The sequence below is a fragment of the Ursus americanus genome, chromosome 32, assembly GCF_024610735.1.
Source record: "Ursus americanus isolate L20-20 chromosome 32, mUrsAme1.1.p, whole genome shotgun sequence".
Lineage (NCBI taxonomy): Eukaryota > Metazoa > Chordata > Mammalia > Carnivora > Ursidae > Ursus > Ursus americanus.
In genome coordinates, this window is record NC_142158.1 from 34,053,299 (window position 1) to 34,075,982 (window position 22,684).

General features: G+C 43.6%; 2 long non-coding RNA genes across 3 annotated transcripts in view; one reads left to right on the top strand and one right to left on the bottom strand.

Moving 5' to 3' along the window:
• LOC148107352 (uncharacterized) overlaps positions 1–9,312 on the top strand; it is a 16,587-nt gene extending 7,275 nt beyond the window's left edge. Inside the window, exon 3 of the long non-coding RNA XR_015722667.1 lies at positions 8,857–9,312. This is a non-coding gene — a long non-coding RNA (uncharacterized LOC148107352). The remainder of the gene's footprint in view (positions 1–8,856) is intronic.
• Positions 1–11,420, bottom strand: part of LOC148107353 (uncharacterized) — a 12,568-nt gene extending 1,148 nt beyond the window's left edge. The window contains exons 1-3 of one of the 2 annotated variants that reach the window (XR_015722665.1): positions 11,239–11,420; positions 10,490–10,622; positions 531–607 (exon numbers count right to left, since the gene is read on the bottom strand). This is a non-coding gene — a long non-coding RNA (uncharacterized LOC148107353). Of the gene's footprint in view, positions 1–530; positions 612–10,489; positions 10,623–11,238 lie in introns of both variants that reach the window. The other variant, XR_015722666.1, reaches the window with a different exon arrangement.
• Positions 11,421–22,684: the final 11,264 nt, after the last annotated feature.

A 22,684-nucleotide genomic window follows, 5' to 3' on the forward strand; every position in this document is an offset into this window, starting at 1 on the left:
AGAAGAACCTCTTTGCAGTTCGAGGGCACACATAAAGCATAACACAGTAGGCGTTGTGTTTCAGATAAGCTTGTTCCTCCCTGGTTATGTATGGGGATAGAATCGGAGGAAGGCAAGCTTTTGCCCTTAAAAGTCCTTTGAAGAAATGGGCTATTTGGGTAAAATATATACGCACGCGCCCAGAGTGGTGTATTTCCTGATTCTTGACAAAATTGGCTGCTCAGCCTCTTCCCTGGAAACTCCTGCCTTTATCTCCAGCCATTGACCTTCCAGAGTTTTGCCTGAACACAGGGGTCTGGGGCCCAAGTGGACCCATCTTTCATGCAAATAGCATTAGTTGCTGCTAAGGCTTGGAGGGAAAGCTGGCTCCTTCTGCGTGACTTAACGGCAGGAACACTGCCAGGGCGTCTGACTCTGCTTGGTTGTCGTCTGCTCAGCTGTTAGTCATTTCAATGCCCTGCACACTGGGGAGCCATTATTGCTCCTGTAGTAAGGTGGACATGATGGAGGGGAAGTGAGGCAATTCTTACCCAACATTCGGCCTCCTTCCAGCTTGCGTGTTACTTTTCTAGACTTGTATCCCACGGAAAGATTTTCTGGCTGAATTCTTCCTTAAACAAACAAACAAACAAACAAACAAACACATTTTTTTAACCTTGAGGACCAGTTGAGTAATTCACTATCAACAATGGACACTTGTTGGGCTCCAATAATAGTTGATCTTTGTGGAATGATTCATGTATGCCAGGCACTGTGCTAGACCCTGCAAATTACTATGTGCTTTAATTTCCTCGAGGACCCTTCAGGAATGCACTTGGACGGAGATTAAGTAATTCGATATCACACAGCAAGCCACTCGCGGGGCCAGGGTTTGAATCTGAGTCTGACTCCAGAGCCCAGGAATCCACTTATTCCACCTTCTCCTCTGCACAGACCACTTTCGAGGTTCCACAAATACAAACAAGTATGAATTGTGATCCCCGACCTTCAAAAAACTTAGAAACTCACTGGGAAGATGAAACAAGAATGTGAAATGCTACATAATGCCTGACACTAACTGCTAAGTGGTTCTATCAGTGGAACAGACAGGCAGGAACTTATCAGGCAGAGGAAAAGATCAGTGAAACCAGGGTGGTCGAAAAAGGCTCCATGGTAGCGGATGACATTTGGCCTCAAAAGATAGAAAGGACTTAGGTCCTTTCCTCCTTAGCTGAGAGGAGGAAGTCAACCAAGGTATGGAGGACTTTGAACACATGGGTTCAAGTCCCAGCTCTGACATTATCTCTACAATCCTAGGAAAGTCATTATCCTCTTTATTGCTCCATTTCCTTTACTATAAAGAGAGAGGCTCAGGGAGGTGGCATGAAATGAGGGAGAAAGCGGAAGTTTGGAACCAGAAGAGGCCTCAGAGAGGTAGGGAAGGAGGAAGTAGTGATTTCAGGGGGGAGGGATGTTGACAAAATTCTCTCTTGACTTAAGTGGTGATTCCCTGAGTAATCACTGTGATAATCCATTGAGCTGTAAAGTCAAACAAACAAAACCCCTCAGCTTCTAATTTTTATTCTGCCTTAGGCAGTAGTCCCTCTATTTCTTTATCTATAAATGGAGGGATAATACCTCACAGGAGGATATCAGGATGAGATGAGCTGATAGGGGGCAGCTGGCAGTACCTGGATCATTGTAAATCCTTAGTCAACATGCACAGCTGAGAGAGTAGGAAACCAGCGTGGTCCATACTCAGTGGGTAACCAAAGGGCTGGGAAGAAGCAGAGGGAAGAAAAGAACATCTTTCTAAACCAGAAAAACTGGAATGCACATGGAGAATTGGTATGTTGGAAGGTGTTTAGACTGAGGAAGATACTATTCACCTGAGATGGTTGGATTCAAATTGTTTCCATGTCAAAAAACTGACATATGGCTTCTGTTTCTGCCTTCTTCCCAGACTCCTTTCACTCCCCAGCACTTGTTTGAACTAAAATAAACCTCTTCCCCCCATTACCTTAATAGGCTTGGGTTAAATTTACTCAACCATTGATCTCCCCTCAAGGTTGGTTTGAGGGGTATTGCTAGGCCTGTCAATCAGCCAGCCTCCCACAGTCTGTTTGTAGGAGCCACTGGGGATTCCTGTCTGCCTCACAAGCAATCCAGCTGGCAAGGACACCAGACTGAGCCCCTCTGTGAATCTGGGATTTCCATACTAATAGGGGAAACTGTAGAGCACATATTGTTGGCTTTCAGTCTCCTTCCTTGCCAGGAGCTGCTCAAGACATGGAGGGATTCCATAGTGAGGGATTCTCTGATTAGAGTTTTCATCATGCCACCATACCCTCTTTTCTTCCCTCACACGAAATCCACTCCCAGACTCAAGCCTCCTTACTCCCCACTGCCCTCCGGAACCCTACTCTTTAGTTATGCTAATTTATAATTTCTCAAACATCCTACACTGAATACATCCTGCCTCAATATCTTTGCCCACACTTTTCCTTTTTATCTGGGGCACCCTGTCCCCTTTCATCACCTATCAAGTGCCACCATCTTACATACTTAAACATCTTCTTCTCCAGAAACTGTCTTAGGCCTCGTTCCCCAGCTGGGGTTGGTTCCCACAGATACGTTCTCCTAGCACCAACTGCGTCTTCTGTAGCAGCCTGTATGATCTGTATTAACGTGGTTGGTTTACTGGCTAGTAGGATATAGTTTAAGATTTTTGAGTAAAGGGGTTTAAGATTTTGAGTAAAAGGGTGGCACAGCGGTTGGGCGTCTGCCTTCGGCTCAGGGCGTGATCCCGGCGTTGTGGGATCGAGCCCCACATCAGGCTCCTCCGCTATGAGCCTGCTTCTTCCTCTCCCACTCCCCCTGCTTGTGTTCCCTCTCTCGCTGGCTGTCTCTATCTGTCAAATAAATAAATAAAATCTTTAAAAAAAAAGATTTTTGAGTAAAGACCAAAAATAATAGTAGCTTAAACAAGTTAGAAATTTATGTTTTCCTTCTAGGCATCACTTTAGAGTACCACTGGGCAGTGATCCAGGCTTATTCTGTTTTGTTGCTCTGGCATCCCTAGGGTATTGACCAGTATGGTGCAAGTGGCTCACTACCAGGCCAGAATTCTGGCCTGCCTTAATTCTAAAGCTAGCCTCTTAACCACTAGGTCATATTGCTTCTATTAGTGAAATTGAGCTCATTGCAGATTGGAGAAGAAGATGTGAAAAATGTTAGAAAAGTTCAAGGTATATTGGGAGACACTTTGAGTGCCTGGTGGGAGTGGAAGGAGATGCGATCATGAAGGTTGGATCTCATTGTGCAGGACTTGAGTGTCAAAAACACATCTGGTGATGCCAGTAACCTTCGTTGTCAGATAGTGTCATTTCTCAAGCACATACTCCAAAATCACTGCCTCTGAAGTCAGAATAAGCTCCAAGTACCTCTCCTAAATCTTTCTCACATTATTTTGGAGAGACATGGGTCAGATCTTTACAAAGGGAAATGGAAAGGAGAAGCTAATACTCAGTGAATCACTTCTAAAACCAGAGCCCAGGGCCTGATCCATCCACCTCTGAGCTATTTCCAAACCTGACTGATCATCCTAATCACCTTGGCACTTTAATAAAAAAGAAACAGGATCCTGAGCCCTTCAATGGCCCTTGAATCTCTAGGGTGGAACTCCGGAGTCTATATATTTTTGTAAAATTCTTTCAGTGATTCTGATGGAGAGTTGGGTGTGGACACCCTTGCACTTAGGAGACCTATAACCACCCTGTATTTAAGTGCAGATTCACCAACTGAGCTCTGTTTTCTTTCATGGTGACATTTTTCTCTTTGGACCTTTGGCAAGGTAATTCTTGTTTGACGTTCTCTTTGAACTCTAAGTAAGCCCCAGGTTGTTGCAATGTCCTAAAAGTTTTAGACCTTCTCCAAGCCTGTTCAATGACAAATCCATTCTCTAGAAACTTAAATACAGATCTGAGTAATTCAAAATTTTGGTTAACTCCCAACCCAACTGTTTTACATCTTGTAAGGGGGTTTGGAAAATCATTAGACCTCAAAACTTCAAGTGGACCCCTGATAGAGATTTTTTTTTTCCCTGAGATTTGACCATCCATATCCATGATTCTCATCTCATTAGTCCCCTGGACCAAACTTTCTGTCTTTAGAAAATCACCCAGGCAGAGGCAGAACTCAGTAGTGATAATAGAACATTTATTTAGTGCCTTCATGAGCCATATGCTTTGTATACGTCATCTCATGTCAACTTCCTTGACAAGCTGGGGCTATTAAGATTATTAGTCCAGGGGCACCGGCGTGGCTCCGTCTGTTGGGCATCTGCCTTCGACTCGGGTCATAATCTCAGGGTCCTGGGATGGAGCCCTGCCCCAGGCTTCCTGCTCAGCGGGATGTCTGCTTCTCCCTTTCCCTCTGCCACCCCTCCCCTCTCGTGCTGTCTCTCTCTCTAAAATAAATAAAATATTTTTTTAAAAAAAGATTATTAGTCCAGGGGCGCCTGGGTGGCACAGTGGTTAAGCGTCTGCCTTCAGCTCAGGGCGTGATCCCGGCGTTATGGGATCGAGCCCCACATCAGGCTCCTCCGCTATGAGCCTGCTTCTTCCTCTCCCACTCCCCCTGCTTGTGTTCCCTCTCTCGCTGGCTGTCTCTGTCTCTGTCTTATAAATAAATAAAATCTTTAAAAAATAAATAAAAATAAATAAAAATTAAAAAAAGATTATTAGTCCAAATTTAAATGTGAAGACTCAGGCTCTGAAAAGGAGCAGAACTGGCATTCAAGCTCAGATCATTTGAGTCCAAATTCTGAGTTAGTAAACTACTTCTCCCCAGTGTGTGTGTGTGTGTGTGTGTGTGTGTGTGTGTGTGTGTGATGGAGGGGGAGCTGTGTGGGGGCAGGGACGAGGAAGAGAACAAGGAATAGAGGTGGTGAGATAGCATTTCCTTGCTGGGGCCTGATGCTTATTATCCTTTTCTGTCCCCATCCCCCCCACCCCCGTAGCCTCTTCACATTCTCATGCCAGTAGCAGCCAATACAGGAAAAGCTTTTTATGCTCCAAGGCAAACTTTAGCAAAGAAAGTTGAGCTCCTTCTACAGAATCTAGCTTTCCCTGTGCATCATTTTAGAGCCTCAGTAGACCCACAAATATCATTTCCAGCTAATCACATATGCGCCAGACAGTTACGATATACAATAAGTGATTAACACATTCAGCTGATTCCCTTGAAGACAATTCACCAAATTCATTGGAAGGCACTTTTACTCAAGATGCCACACAGATTCTTTTTTCCACATTTCCTTCCTTTGCTGATTCACTGTGTATTGTGCCTGAATCATTTGGCTTTTTTAAGTCAACAGAACCGAATGGGAGAAGCCGAGGCCTGTGATGGGGAAATGGCAGGTTTGGCTCATGAGAAGTTATGTGTGGGGCACTCTTTGGGATCAGAAGCGCTCTAAATCTGAGGCCCTTGAAGAGGGAGATAACCATCAAATTTGGTTCAGAGCTTCCCTTGGAGGTTGCTATTATTTGTTGATAGGAGGAAAATTATACTGGATCCCCTTGGTCTGTGGCAATTAGAGTGAATTCTCCTGTGGCAGCCTGGGCCTCTAGAGCTTTAATTGATTCTAATGCAGAGTGGCTTAAAATAATTCACTCTTCCACAAGCTAATCTCTCATTTCCCAGAGCAGATTGAATTGTTCAGAAATGAGCCATTGAGAGAAATCTTCCCACTCAATCCTAGATTTGTGGCATATCTTTCTAGAAAAGATAAGCCAATGTAGGGGGTGGGGGATGGGGCGAGGCGAGCCGTGCCTGTTCTGTGACTCCACATTTTTTTTTCCAGTCTGGACAGTCTCACCCTTGTCCCCCAAACCTGCCTGATGAACCCAGGATAATGTGCATTTTAAAAAACTATTCTGTTCCTATGCAACTTAGAGTCCTGGATGGTTAAAAAAATGTTAGCCAGTGCAACTGTGTGGAAAGGGTATCATGGTCTAAGTTCTTACCCTGACCCTGTAACCAACTAGCTCAGTTTTCTTATCTGTAAAATGAGCCAGATGGATTCCCTGCCCTCTGAAGACTTAAATGTGATCAAATCCATTTCATTATTCTAAAACACGGTTTCCCAACCTCTGCATGAACAACATTTGGGGGCAGATGATTCCTTGTTATAGGAGCTGTCTTGTGCATAGTAGGATGCTAAGAAGCATCAGTGGTTTCTACGTACCCCACCGAGTCACACCCACTCCACTGAGTTGCAACAACGAAAACTATTTCCAGACATCGCCAAATGTCCTTTGGGAGGCAAAATTACCCCTGGTTGAGAACTACCTTCAAAAGCTCCCTATTGCCTACAAATAATGCAGCATTTATTAAATATTGAATATTATTTATTGGTACTTGCTAAGGCCAAAGAATAACTGTGTCTCAGTCCCTGCCCTCAAGGAACTCAAGTTCTAGTTGGGAGGACAAACAGACAATGTAATCTAGTGTGGCATATATAATGATCAGGTTGCAGGGGAAGGACGGGGGAAATTTTTTTGAGGGAGAAGGCAAAAAGAGCTCAGAAAGCTTTTTGAAGAAACTGATGATTAAATTGAACATGAAAGAATGAGTAGAAATTAATTAGGCCTTCTCAGCTTAAGAGAACAGCATGGTGACTAACATAATATAATAAAAAAAATATTATTATACAAAAAAGAGAGAGAGAGAGAGAACAGCATGAAAAAACAGGCCTAGTGGTGAGAAAAGGTTCTTACTCCCGCAAAACTGTTTGAACTGGAAAGTAGTGAAGTTGAATCTCTCAAGGTCAAAAAGACCCCCAATCCCAGCTGTGTGTGTGTTGTTTGTTTTGTTGTTTTGTTTTTAACATTCTATTCTGGAGAAGCAGTTTAGAACCCTAGAGAACACCAGCCTTTCTTTGTTCCGGTGAATCCCCAACAGAATGTGACGGTGTGGAGCTCTCCAGGGTACTGAACCGTATCCATATAAATTGCCCTTAATCAGCAGTTCTCTACCTAAGGACCTGCCTGGAACCCTGCTCTTTCCTGATCCTGACTCCTGTCCGTGCCTGCCGCCCTTGGCTGAAGCTATGTAGTGGAAAGAGCATAGGTTTATCAGCCTGAATGATTCAAATTAGGAGACAGTCAAATAAATGATAAATTTATTATTATAAATTATGGCATGTCGCTGTGAAAGAATGTTACACAGTGGTGGCCATATATATATAAAATTATTTGGAAATTTACATGTTTTCTAAGATACCTTGGAATCAAAGGACTGGGATGTGAATCCTCTTGTCACTTAATAGCTGTCTGACCTTTGGTCAGTTAATTTAATCTTCACTGGCCATTGTTTATGCAACTACGAAATGAAAAAAAAAAAAAGGACAAACTGTCAATAATTCCCATAAGCCTATAATGCAGGCCTCTTATGGTTATTAAATGAACACAAGTGCATGTATCTACTACTGTGTTGCTTAAAGAAAAGAAAGAAACACTTGGCAAATGTTTATTATTCCCTACCCCATCACTTAGATGCTCAGTTTTCTACTACAACAAGGGCAAGCTTGGTGTATAACAAGGGTGGCAACATGTTTTGCATGGATGGACTGACCATGCCCTTCTCACTTCCCATTCTTGAGGACTTCATTAGAAACAGAGCTCCACAGTAGAACTAACTCTTTTTTTTTTTAAGATTTTATTTATTTGTTGGACAGAGAGAGACACAGCGAGAGAGGGAATACCAGCAGGGGGAGTGGGAGAGGAAGAAGCCGACTTCCCGCTGAGCAGGGGGCCTGATGCGGAACTCGATCCCAGGGTCCTGGGATCATGACCTGAGCTGAAGGCAGACGCTTAATGACTGAGCCACTCAGGTGCCCCCACAGTAGGACTAACTCTTTATATGTTTATGTTATTTCCACACCTGGCTTGGCTCCCAGTATATTAGCATCTAGCCCCTTACCCTCATGGCAGGATACTGGAAGATCATTCCCTGGGTAATCTATGTGAACAGTAAATCCCTATTTTTGGTGTTATCCCAAGCAACAACTGAGCCAGATCACCCTACTTAGAATCTCAAAGTTGTCAGTCCACACACCCTGCTCAAAACTTCTAATTAGTTTCTTACTTTTCCATTCATTATCATGAACATACAGCCAAATTTACATCTAAGGAAACCCTGTGTTATGGGAGATAGACATTGAAAACAGAGGAAAAAGCAATTTGGAGGAAACAAAAACTGTGCAGGGAAGAAAACTTCTCAAACAAATTTTATGATTGATATACTTTGAGAAATAAAAGAACTTCCATGAAACAACAACAGGATGCTCTAGTTTTTAAAAGAATGTTCAGGGAACATTAAAAAGCTCATGAAAATGAGACACCTGATAGGAGAAATGAAAAACTACCTGGGTAGAAAGATAATATTGAGGAAATTTCATCTCATTCTCACCTTCCGACTAAAAGAGCAAAATACATAGAAGGAAAATAAGAGAAAACATTAAAAAGAAGAGAGGACCATCATAAATGTCCAACATTAGAATAATGGCATTTCTAAAAAGAGACAACAGAGAAAATGGGGAAGAGTAGAAAATTCTTACATAAATAATGCAAGAAGTTTCCCAGAATGGATTGAAAAACCCATCAAGTACCCAGCCTAATGAATGAATGAAAGAAAGAAACTTACAAGGTGCATACGTCATTGTGAAATTTCAGATCACTGGGGAGAAAGAAAAAATTCCACAAGCTACCAGCAGCAGGGGATATATCATATATATACATATATATATGTATATGTATATATATATCTCATATGTGTGTGTATATATTTATATACATATATATATTTTTTTCTCAGAGATCTAGAATCAGAGTGACTTCAGATTTCTCAAGAGCAAAACTTGAAACAAGAAGACAATAGAGCAATTCAAAACCCTGATGGAAAAATTAACCCCCATCTGGAATTCTATATCCAGCCCAAGTAAAAATCAACTACTGTGGAATAAAAACATTTCTAGACCTGTACGGTCTCAACAGATTTCTCTTCCCATGTGCCCTTCCTCAGGGAGTTACTAGAGTATTGCTCCACAATAAAAGAGTATGCCACGAAAGAGAAACACATCAAGTACAGGAAAGATATGCTCCAGTACTGGACAGGGTAAAAGAAATACCCAAGAGGATGGTAAATGGTGGTCTCAGAATGACATCTATGTACCAGGCATAGAGGACAACCAGGCCAGGGGATAGCAGAGTGCCTTAAAAGAGATGTGTTGAGAGCTGTCATCATCAAGATTCGCACTGCTATTAATCATCTTCTCCTCCTCCTCCTCCTCCTCCTCTTTCCTCCTCCTCCTCTTCCTCCTCCTCTTTCTTCTCCTTCTCCTCCTTCTTCTTTTTTTTTTTTTTACCTAAATACGGAATTCCCAGGTGAGTCTGGCTGAGCCCATGATAAGTTCTGACTTGCCTTAATCATTTCTAATGTGGCTGCTGCTTTTCCTACTATGGCCTATTTTCTGATCAGCTGAGCATGCTCTTTTCACCCCACAGAAGTGCCCTGCTTTGATCAGCTTCAGAAGCTGAAAGTAGGCTGTGGTAAAGCAGAAAATCCAGAGCAATCCATACTCTGGACTGTATTTCTTTTGGATACCTGGTGTCTGGCCCCCACTGTAGCCCTACCACATGTCCAACTCTGCTTTCCCAAGACCCACTCATGACCTTGTCCACCTACTTCTCCAGAAGAGGCTCTTGTAAGTAAACTCTTGAGGAAACTGAAACCAGACTGACCCGAGGACTGTTTAGCTTCTCTCACTCCTGGATGCCTTCCAACATTGCCCTTTCATTCTTTGCTAGATTTATGCTTCTACAGAATACACATTGTTTAGAAAAATATACCTAGGTGGTTAACCTATCAAGAAAATCAAGAGAATGATTAGCACAAAGTCAAGGTAATGGTTACTTCTGGGGAAGAGTTTGGAGGTTTCATTTAGAAAAGGACATGTGGGAGACTTCTGAGGTACTGGTTAATGTTCTATTAATCTTTGTGGTGAGTATGTAAGTGTTAAACATACTATATTTTCAACTTTACATGTATTTAAAATACTCCTCCATACATATAATACACTTTACAATAAAAATTTGCATATCAAGCAAAGCCAACCTATGAAATAATGAAATTATATGTTCATATGTACCCTCTGGGCCTTGAACAGAGGGAACTATGAAGCGGGACATAAGGTTCTCCTTCTCTCAGAGCCCTAATCAAAATGCAGCAGGAATAACAAAATACCCAACCAGCAGCACAATGCTGAGATTTTTCAGACCAGTTTAATAAATTGGTTTCACGGCACTTGGAATCCTGTTGTAATAACCTGGGTTCCATGAAAGATAGCTCTGCATAGAAAAACAATCCAGAACCACCCCTTAAGCTGTTAGCAAGAGGGTAGGAGGTAAGAGGCTGTGTATACTTCCTTTGCCCTTCCCAGTCCACTCACCCTGATCCATGCCCTGTCCACCTTGCGTTGTGCCCCAGAAGCTGACTTCCATGGACGGCATCATCCAGGTGCCTCTGTTCTTTGGCTTTTAGCGGGTTCTGCGAGTAGGAAGCACTGTCAGGAGAACAGAAGGCTGGAAAGAGAGAGGTCAAAGGGATTTCTTCCCCTCTCCCTCCCTGCCTCACCATCCCTTATTGTTTCTTTAATTCCACACACACCCCTTTGAATAGTTCCATATGAAATTTTCTTCCGTCAGACCGTTTTGAGTGTCTTTTCCATTTCTTGTTGGGACCCTGACTGATACTTTATTTTAATATGATTTACTTGTCCTTACTTGGTGGTACATTTTCATGTTAATATGGATTGTGAGGCCCAAGCAACCTTTTCCAAGGGAAGACGCACATGTAAGAACATCTGTCTCCACTGGAGGGTCCGCAGCCGTGGCTTTTTATGGGAAGGTTATATGTTGGTTTATTACTCAATGACTATTACTCCTAGCTAAGTGTAGAAAGGCTTAGGAGAATTTACTTCTGGCTCCTGGAATTTTTATTCCTTTTCCAACTCTGTCCCAGAATAACAGGAGGACTTCCGTGCAGGCCCTTGGTAGAGATGCAGCCTTCATAGCATCCTCGCTTTGCTTTAAGTGAGGGCTTTTTTTTCCCCCCACAGAGTGAGTCAGATGCTGACCGACTCCTAGCATCTCTCATCATCTTCCTGTTGCCCCTTCCCCTCTGAAGATCAAAGCTCACCTCAGGAGAACTTCCAGGGAGAAGAAATCGCCAGCGGAACCCCCAGAGCCAGGCAGGAAAACCCAGTAAACAAGTGATTGACGCACTTTGTAGACAAGCTGGAGGGGACTCCACGCAGTCTCTGCTGGGGGTGAGCGTGACCGGGGGAAGTTGAGGAAGCGGTCCAGGATGGGGGCGGAGCCCCGGAGGGCTTGGGTAACAGCTCATTGTTCCTCTGGGTTCCCAGGGAATAAGGCAGGCCTCCAACAAAACAAACGTGCCAGGAGGACAGGCTATTTGTGTTGTTAAACACGGAAAGAAGGGAAGTGACGGGCTGGAGGGAGCATGGGTTTGAGTGCCTTATCCCAGGCCCCTTGGAACACAAAAGGAAGGAGGAGAAGGAGCTTGGACAAAAAGAGGCAGTGCTGGGTGTTAAACATATGGAACCTGGAGGTCAGCAGACCTGGGTTCAAGTCCCAGGGCCTCAATCTCCTAGCTCTGTAACTCGACCCTGTTACCTAATTTCTCTGGTTTTATTATCCTTGAAATGGGAATGATACTTCTAACCCATAAGGTTTCCTTGAAGATGTAATAAGGGAATGCACTTTAAATGTCTGACGCATAAAAAGTTCTTGTTAGGAGATGCATCCGTGAGGAACAGGAACGTGGGGAGGAGGCAGGGTGCAGCTGCATCATCAAGCACCTGGGATTTAGTCAAGGCTCTGGCACAAGTTCATTGCGTGAACTTGAGCAAGTTACTCCCCATCTCTGGTGCTGAGTTTTGCCTCCCTGGAATGAGGGTGCTGAGCAAGGTTTCCATGGTTTGTTCTAGTGCCAAGATCTAGAGTTCTAAGGAACGCTATCCAAGGTGTGGCTAGGAAATTCTCTGACTTGAAAGAAAAATAATGCAGAAGCAGCCATGGGAGGTGTTTGTCCCCACCATACTGGTCTCCTTGGGATCTTTACTCCTACTAACATGATGCTGCCCTTTCTCAAAACATTTTCAAGTTCATTGGTTTAAAATTATCTGCAGAGCCAGTTGGAGCCAAATGAGAAAATCATCTCTTTGCTTTATGAGTTTCTCTTTTGTTTGCTTGTTTCTTTCATTTTTTTGAACAACAACAACAAAAAGCTCTCGTTCCCTTAAGGCAAATTAGATTCCACTTCCAGTGTTGCCACTTACTGGTGGAAAACTGTAACTTTATCTTTCCTGACCTTGACCTGGAAGATGGAGATAATAATACCCACATTGTAGCGTGGCCACAGATGAGCTGAGGACGAGGACAGCAGCACCAGCCGGGGTGTGTGGCTCCCAGTAGGCAGCAAAACACATCAACACATCCATGTACACACACCCTCCCTCAGCCACTCCCTCCCATCCCGATTACCCACTTTACCATTTTATCCACTAAATAAATTCACAGCTCACTCAATCCACCGAATTATACGGCTCTGTAGAGGCAAAACCTGAAACTTTCTCCTCCTGTGGCTTTCCCTTTACTTTCACAAAAAACACTCTGACACTTCTGGTTACCAAATGTGTACGAGTTTCTCTGTGACTCCCAGCTGGCAGTTCTCTGTGATTGGGTGTGCTACAATTAAGCTCAATTCTGACACTCTTCCCAGGTAAAGTCAGATCCCTGACCATCCCAAGAGACACTGTCAGATCCCACAGGTTAATGGCTCAATCCCACGAGACTTTCCACCACTTCAGATGCCAAGCCCAAGTCATAGGAGCCAGGTTACCCACAACTTCTTTGTGCCTTCGCTACAGATCAGAGGTTCCCAGCCTTCCTCCTTGGGTTTGATTAACTTGCTAGAACAACTCAGGGAACTCAGGGAAATACTTACTTGCCTTTACCAGTTTCTGAAAGGCTATGATAAAGGATACAGATGAATAGCCAGATGAAGTGATGAATAGGGTGAGGTCTGGGAGGGAGCATCTGTGTGGAGTTGGGGTGCTTCACTCACGGGGTACACAGATGCTTTCACTTACCTAGAAGCTCTCTGAACCCCATACTGCTGGGATTTTAGGCAGATTTCCTCATATAAGCATGATTAATTATTAACTCCATTTCCAACCCTCTCTTCTCTCTAGAGAAGTGGGGAGGGGCTGCTGAAAATTCCAAGCTTCGAATCATGGCTTGGTCTTTCTTGTGACCACCCCCAACCAGGAGCCGTCCAGGACCCTGCCCAGAGTCACCTCATTAGCAGAAAGGATGCTCCTGGTGCTCGTATTACTTAGAAATTTGCGAGGGCTTTAGGAGCCTGTGTCAGGAACCAGGGATGAAGATCAGATATGTATTTCTCATTATAAATCACCATATCATAGGCTCCGAATGATTTTCTTCCATTTCCAAAAATCAAGTAGACTTTCAGAGGTAAAAATTTGCTACCATGAAGGACATTTCAGAGGAATGTGCTCAGATTTTGAATATTTCACTTTTAGACGATACACTACGTGTGTGTGTGTGTGTGTGTGTGTGTACATTTGGTGTTTAATAAAATCCTCAACCCCTGTGAGACCAGCAGATAGACCTGCAGCCAGCGCTGCCATGCTGAATCTAGCTGGCTTCAGAAAGTCAGGGCTCGGGGTGATACCTGGAGCCAGGGAGATGTTGAAGGCACTCTGGAGCCAGCAGGCCTGGCCTCCAGGCTCAGGGCAGCCCCCGGTGGCTGGGTGACCTCTGTCAACCACATCATCCTTTGAAGTTTCAGTTTCTTTACCCAGAAAATGCGGGAGCTAACACAAGTCTCATAACGTTCTTTTGAGGGTTGTAAGTACGAGTTTTATGAATGAGCAAGGAAGAGGCACCGGTGGGCAGAACGTTAGTTCTATGTAAGGCATATTACACCTGACTCCGCGTGGCAGGGAAAGATGGAGAGAAAAGGCAGACAGCAGTCTTAACTCTGTCCAGTGCGGCCTCTGGAAAGAAAAGTATTTTCCCCAGTGAAGCCCACCCCCCCTCTCGTTTCCCAGTTGGAAGAGTGGTGCTTTGTTCTCTCCTTCTCTCCCAAGGAAGTCATTCCTCAGCCTCTGGCCTAAAGCTGCCAGACAAGTTTCAAACATGTTTATGAAAGCCTTCACCTGAAGTCACTTGATTGGTTTATCAGCCCTGGCCCTGGACACATTTCCTTACAATGAGCAGTGACATTTATAGCTCCAAGAAGTGCAAGGGAAACATTTTTCTTGCTGACTCTCCTCTCCCTCTAATGAAGCTGTCATTATAGTCTTACAAAGGTGGACCTTGTTGGTCAGAAACATGCCATAACTTCCCACAGGAGAAATGCTGTAAATGTCACAAAGTTATCTGAAGTGCAGAAAATAAGCTGCTTGAAAAGTGTAAAATAAAAGCCATGTTTCTCCCCGTTCTCCCCAGCCGAAGCCAGCTTCACGGGCATGTGAGCCTGGCAGCCACACAGAGTCCTGTGCTCATAAGGGCCCTGCTCTTGGTATAATAGTCTGCAGTGAAAACTGGCATTACCACGGTATAAGGAAGATGCTTATAATTGAAATGCTAATTATTGAAAACCGTCATTTTTCTTGACTTAGGACTTCACATGGCAAATAAATACCACCATGACCAGCGGAGAGACCCCAGAAGAAAGGAAAACCTATTTTGGGACATATAATAACATTTTTCCCTGCCTTTTGAAGAGGGAGCCCTGCAGTTTCATTTTGCCGATTAGGGAGCCAGCTCTGTCTGCAGTGCTGTAGAAACAGCAGATGTTTCGATTGTAAAGATAGAAACTAAAAATAAACTTGAATCACGGGCACCTTGGCATAACTCACCTAATAACGACCACTTTAGGCAAATTTTCTCTTCCCAATTTGCAGTCTATTCATTCTATGTATGTATGTATTCTTGCTTATGCTTAAAAGCTGTCTACTGCTGAACACACGAATTTCTCTCCTTTTCAGTTGCATGGTATTTTGTCTAGGACTGGATGTGGAATACTTTCCTAGGTGACTGTAATTGTGTCCATCTATGAAAGCTTGTGAAAACAAGACTCTTCTTTCTTCCTCCCCGTCTTTCAATGGCTCTCTCTCCCATCCGTCACAATAGCATTAAAGACTCTGAGAAGTCCTGCAGCAAAAACAAACATACAAAACATCCAACCTGTTTCGTTTCCGTTAACCCAGAATTTTGGAAACTTGTTATTTCCCAAACCAGTTCCAATCCCCTTCTTTGGTATAACACCTCTGATCATTCTCTCATAGTTAGCAATACAGCACAGTGTTTACAAACCTGGTTCTGAGCTCAGACGCTCTAGATTTGACTCATGCTTCCACCAGTGTCCTGGAGGAAATCTCTTAGTCTTTCTAAACCTCAGTTTTCCCATAAGTAAAATGGGGCTAATAATCCTCTCTCATAGGATTGTTTTGCAGGTTAAAGAACATCATATATGAAATACACACATAGGCACTTAATAAAGGTAAAAGCTATTGTTATTTAAAAATCTTAACGAAGTGCTTCCCTGCAAAGCCATTCCCACCCTCAGCAATCATATCCAGTCTGTCTTCATGTTCCCATCTCCCTGTCTCTCCATGTTTTCTTTTCTTTTTTTCTTTTTTTAAGATTTTATTTATTTATTTGACAGAGAGAGACAGCCAGCGAGAGAGGGAACACAAGCAGGGGGAGTGGGAGAGGAAGACGCGGACTGCCAGTGGAGGAGCCCGATGTGGGGCTCAATCCCAGGATTCCAGGCTCACGCCCTGAGTCAAAGGCAGACACTTAACAACTGCTCCTCCCAGGTGCCCCCTGTCTCTCCGTGTTTTCTTAACCTTCAACTTTGGGCTTCTTCAGTCAGCGCTCCCCAGGCCCCCATTGTGTCTAAGGTTCTCACCAGTTTTATGAATCCCTCATATCCCTATCCTGGGCTGCAGTGGGGGGTGGGGCAGGGCAGGATGCAAGGCTGCTTTTGCTACCCCATGATGAAGAATTTGCGGTCTGTGTCCTCCTTTGGGAAATGTGATTTTGTTGTTTGTTTGTTTGTTTTTTAAAGGAGCTCTTCCTTTAAGTGCACGCAAGTGTTTATCGCTATAAATATTACAATGCAATAAAGTGTGGCTGCAGAGAGACAGATGCCCAAGCTCGGGTCTGAGCAACATCCCAAGGCACAACATCCTGTTAATGGAAGCTTCCAGTTAGCAGAATTGTCTGTTCTACGCTGAGGTCTTAATACCAAGCAAGAGCACCAGTGCAGTTAGTAAAATGCCCTGTGGTGGGGCTGGTGGTTGCTGATGCTTTCTCTCTTGAGATCATTACGAAAGCTGTCATCACGGGGCCCTGTCTTTCTCTGACAGGACCTGCTGAGGAGGACCCAGGGAACCTTCCTGGACCTGGAGCCTTCCAGATGCAGAGCAGAGAGCATCATGAAGTGACCTTCAGTGAAGTCTTCTGCTAGCATTCAGGATTTAGTGCAGGAAACAGAAACCACTCTTGATTTTTCAAGCCCAAAGCAATTAGACTTAATATAAGCTATTAGGTGCCTACAGGAGGATCAGAAGTAAGGGGCCACTTGAAGGCTAATGCTTCAAGGTCAAACATCCACAGCTGCAGCCAGAGGTCAGGAAACTGCTGCTTCAGCTGCTGCTGTTGCCGTGATGTGAACCCAGGAACCTGGCGACCAGGAACTTGGACTTGGCCTCTGGCAGCTGCAAGCGCGTCTGTCCAGTCTTCCTTACCTCCTCCTTCTGAATCTTGCCTGAGTTTATGTCAGCCTAAAATCTCTCTGCAAGGCAGTCTGGCCTTTGAAACTGCCGGCCCTTGTAATACAGACAGAGGGTGGAGGGACATGGAAGAGAGTGGGCTGGATTCCAGGAGACCATGTCAGGCACATCTTCTAGACAAAACAAGAGTAGCTTTCATTTAGCAAGTGCCTGATTTGCCAGATGCTATGTTAGGTGGTTTACATATTTATACAATTTGGCTTTCACAATGGTCTTCTGAAGAAGTTGTAATCATAGCGTCACTTTACAGCTGAGAAAACTGAGAATCAGTGAGATCAAATAGATTACTCAAGGTCTGTGATGGGTAATTTTATGTATCACTTGGCTAGGCTATGGTGCCCAGTTGTTTGGTCAAACACCAGTCTAGATGTTGCTGTGGAGGTATTTTTTTTTAAGATTTTATTTATTTATTCGACAGAGAGAGAGACAGCCAGTGAGAGAGGGAACACAAGCAGGGGGAGTGGGAGAGGAAGAAGCAGGCTCATAGCGGAGGAGCCTGATGTGGGGCTCGATCCCATAACGCCAGGATCACGCCCTGAGCTGAAGGCAGACGCTTAACCGCTGTGCCACCCAGGCGCCCCTGTGGAGGTATTTTTAAGATGTGAATAACATCTACATCAAGGGAGTTTGAGTAAAACTGATTTACCCTCCTTATTGTGGTTGGGCCGCATCCAAATAGTTGGAAGCCTAAGAGTAGGAAGAAGGAATTCTGCCTCCAGATTGCCTTTGGACGTAGGACAGCGATATCCATCAATGCCTGACAGAATTTCCAAGCTGCTGACTGACCTTCCCTGAAGATTTCAGACTTGCCAGCCCCTCCAATCACATGAGCCAATGCCTTAAAATCTCTCTCAGGATAGGTAGGTAGGCAGGTGGATAGGTAGAGAGATGATATAGTTAAATAAAAATATACCAATTTATCGATAGATAGTATCTCTCTCTTCATCTATCTAACTAACCATATCCGACCTATTGGTTCTATTTTTCTGGAGAACCCTGATGAGTACAATGTCCAACAAGTAGTAAATGTTAGGGCTGAATTTCAAGCTCAGTCTGTCCAACTCAGAAGCCCACACTCTTGAAAGACAGAGTCAGGCAGTCTCAAGTTCTTAGACTTTCCTCAGCTCTCTCAGTGCTTGGCGGAGCTCCAGACTCTGTGAGGGAAAGATGTCCATGCATTCTGGGACATCTCAGAGGAAACGATGGTCTGTCTCAATATGTAGACCCAGGTTATGAAGGGATTGCTCTATCTGTCAGCTAGTCATTCCTCAAACATTTATTGACTCCCTGCTAGGGATCTGAGACTGTGTCAGGCTTCATGAAGACACAAAAAAATGGATGCAAAACAACCACCATGCCTGTATGGTCCCTGACTTCCAGATGGACGATGAGAGCCTAGGTGGATGTGTCCCCGTTCTGGAAATCACCTACAAGCAACAAGGAGATACAAGAAACAGAAATTCAAACTCTATCTCTGTTCCAACTCTAAGAAAGTCAAAACTCTAAATAGGGGGAAAGAGTGTAAAAAAAATATAGAAATAGATTAGGAGTGAGGGAACGAAGAGAAGGTGAGGGGCGCACCGAAATGTTAGAACCTCAATCGTTGCTTAAAAGACTGAGAACTGGGTACCCAGAGCAGGAACCAGAGCTTCCCTGCATCTAGCTTGGTCCTGAGGATGGGGAAACTCTCAGTGTGACAGTGGGGAGAGGAGAGATTTTCCTTAGTATCAAGCCACTGGCTGGCTGTACCTACTGTCTGAAGAGAAGTAAAGACCAAACTTCCATCCCTGGGTTATAGGGAAAATTCTTGCTGGTTTGGATCCTAACTTCCTGGATGAACTCCTGCAAGTACCAGATGGAGAAGAAACACTCTTTGCTCAGTTTATTCATCCAAAAGTCTATATAACAGTGACTTCTGCTTCTGAACAAGATGGCATAATAAGAACTAGATTTACCCTCTGCCTGAAGAAAGAAAGAGAAAAACTAAAAAAGCAGACAAAATATTTGAAGCGAAAGTGTTCAAAATATTGGATATCATTCACTGGTATTCATTGATTTCGGAGAGATGGAAAATTCATGAGGTGAGTCCTACTATTGCCCCAGGAGAGAGAGAGAGAGAGAGAATGAGAGAGTGTGCACTCCAGAGATGTACCAGAGGCCCTCCTGAGTCTTCAGCTGAATTCTGATAAGTGCATGCATGTGAGGAAACCACCTGAGGGACGCAGGGGAGGAGGTTGGGGAGGATGGGGAATGAACCACCTAAAGGGTTAGAGGAAAGATTCCCACTTAAGATGAGGCAAGGATGTCTGCCCTCACCCCTTCTACTGATATGTGCGACAACATGGATGTCTCCGTATTAGTATATACTGAGTCAGAGGTCAGACTATCAAAAGAATATCTACTGTATGATACCATTTACATGAAATTTTAGAAAATGCAAACTAAAGTGACCAAAAGCAGGGGCACCTGGGTGGCTCAGTCGTTAAGCGTCTGCCTACGGCTCGGGTCATGATCCCAGGGTCCTGGGATCGAGCCCCGCATCGGGCTCCCTGCTCAGTGGGAAGCCTGCTTCTCCCTCTCCCACTCCCCCTGCTTGTGTTCCCTCTCTCACTGTGTCTCTCTCTGTCAAATAAATAAAATCTTTATAAATAAATAAATAAATAAATAAATAAATAAATAAAGTGACCAAAAGCAGATCATTGGTGCATGGGAAGGGGGAAAGGGTGGGAAAGGACACAGGGAGGGATTATAAAGAGTCCTGGGAAATTTGGGGTGTGATAAATATGCTCACTCTTTGTGACCATGGTTTCACGATGTATATAGATGCTAAAAAGTATCAAATCGTACATTTAAATATGTGAGGTTTCTTGTCTATAATTACCCCACAAGAAAAATACAACCCCCCCCAAAAAGAAAAAGAAAACAACAAAGAAAGAAAAGGACAAGAAAAGTCAAGGAAATACGACATACTAAAAAAATGGTGGCCCTGGAGGGAAAAAAAAAACAGAAATCATGAATAGAACAAATATTTAAAGATACAATTCATCAAAACTTCCCGAAACCAAGGAAGATTTGAATTTAGCTATTGAAAAGGGACAACTGATTCCAGAAAAAAAAAATAATAATAACAAGGATTTTCATCATCAAGATCTATCCTAGTGAAATTACTGAACTTCAGAGATAAAGATTCTTTGGGGCAATCAGATTTAAAAAGCTAAGATCAGGGGTGTCTGAGTGGCTCAGTTGGTTAAGTGTCTGACTCCTGATTTCGGCTCAGGTCATGACCTCAGGGTCTTGAGATCAAGCCCTGCATCAGGCTCCATGCTCAGAGCAGAGTCAGCTTGAGGGTTCTGTCTCTCCTTCTCCCTACTCATGCGCGCGCGCTCTCTCTCTCTTTAGCTCTACAAACAAACAAACAAGATTAATGACGTGCCGACTTCAGGCCTCTCTAAGTCAATGCCCATTGCTAGAAGATAATAGAACAAATCCAAACAATCTTTCAAATGAAAGAAAGTGTGATCTAAAATTTTTATTTAAAAATTTCCTTTAAAATTGGGGCACTTGGGTGGCTCAGTCAGTTAAGGGTCTGCCTTCCACTCAGGGTCCTGGGATCGAGCCCCGTGACAGACTCCCTGCTCAGTGGGGAGACTGCTTCTCCTTCTGCCCCTGGCCCTGCTTGTGCTCTCTCACTCTCTCTCTGACAAATGACATCTTTAAAAAAATTTCCTGGAGCACCTGGGTCACTCAGTGGGTTAAGCGTCTGCCTTCGGCCCAGTTCAAGATCCCAGAGTGCTGGGATCGAGCCCCGTGTTGGGCTCCCTGCTCAGTGGGGAAACTGCTTCTCCTTCTGCCCCTGGCCCTGCTTGTGCTCTCTCACTCTCGCTCTGCTCTCTCTCTCTCAAACAATAAAAATCTTCTAAAAAATTTCCTTTAAAATCATAATTAAATGATTGTTATTTAAAAGATATAAAATTAAACATTTTATGAACATGCAAGAATTTAGGAAAGATTGTTCTTATGAACTCTTCCTGAAGTAATGACTAGAAGACCAACTTCAACCCAAATAACATTCAGAATGGAAGGATAACAAGGAATTATATGGGGAGCATTGCCTGGGAGAGGAGCCCATTGTTAAGAGTGGAAATGACTGAAAAGGATTTAAATATGTTAGAAGAGTCTGGAAACTTAATTATAAAAGAACTTGGAAACGTCAATGCCTCAGAATATGGCCAAGAATAAATGCAGAAAAGCAACCATCTCTGACAGCAGCGGAGATGATGAAACCTAAGTTGATATGCCAAGAATGGCCAAGCGGCCACTCCACCTGAGGAATTCAGGCCAGGCTGGATTTTTATCCAGTGCCCTTGGAACTTGGAATTTTTACTGCTTTCTTGAGAGTGGTGCATTTGCCCATTTCTTTTGGGGAGGACACTCATTTCTATCAAGAGTAAAAGATATCAAATGATCAAATAACAGGTTGCACAGTATTTTTAAATGATCTTGGCAGAATTAAAAGAAGTGATTGAAAAGTTGCCCCATTCATTTTTGGTACGATTAAGGAAATTGTCACATAGGTCATACTTTATTTTATTTTAAGTTTTTATTTACTTGTTGGAGAGAGAGAGAGAGATTGAGTGCACAAGGAGGGGGAGCGGCAGGCAGAGGGAGAAGCAGGCTCTCCACTGAGCAAGGAACCTGATGTGGGACTCGATCCCAGGACCCCAGGATCATGACCTGAGCTGAAGGCACACGCTTAGCCAACTGAGCCACCCAGGTGTCCCTAGGTTGTATTTTAGATTTTGGAATTATTGTTAATTTTCTGAGATGTGAACATGGTACTATGGTAGGAAAATTTTCTTATTTACAGGAGATTTATGCTGAAATATTTAAAGATGAAATGTCCTATCTGTGATTTGCTTCCAGATTAGGCAGCAAAAAAGTGTATATCATATATAAAAAGAAAATATGGCAAAATGTTAACAATTAGTGAATCCTGGCGAGGACTATATGGGATGTTCATTACACTAATCTTTCAATTTTTCTCTAGCTGTGAAATTTCCAAAATAAAAAGTTATCCAATTAAGAACAGAGTTATCAAAACAGCAAAGATTATCTTTTAGGGAAATCAAGACCTAAAAAAGCATCTCCCTAAGGAAGTATCTGGGCTTCAAGATTTAATCAGATGACTTGAAGAAATAATTCAGATACACAGGAAATGTGCTTGCTGCTTGGAGGACTGAGAAGGGCAGAATATGAAGAATTCACTGGAAAGCTGGCACTCTGTGGGAAGGTTACACATTTTTACTAGTGATTTTATAAAGCTTCCAAAGAGCAAAAAGAATCCCTGATAAAGAGAAGCTAAGTAGAGTGAAGATGATGTCTATACACTCTTCAGTTCAAGAAAAGAAAATCTCACGCTGCAGCGGGCATGCAACTCTTAGGGAGAAGATTGGAATGAATGAAATACTGAGCTCAGTAAATGAATCAAATTTTCTCAGACGTCTCAGAAAGTCCTAAAAGAAGCTCTACTGCACCAAGAGGCTGAAACTCCCCTTCTGAAGAATGGCACTGGGTGGCTGAGACACCTGATGGCCGGGGGGAGAAGAGAAATGGCCAAAGGAGACGGGCAGTAGCTACCTCTCATCAAAATGAAGAATGGTTGAAAAAGTAGAGTCCACTTCCAATCCAAACTGAGTCACGAGATGTCAACTAGACATAGGCTGGAAGCACAGA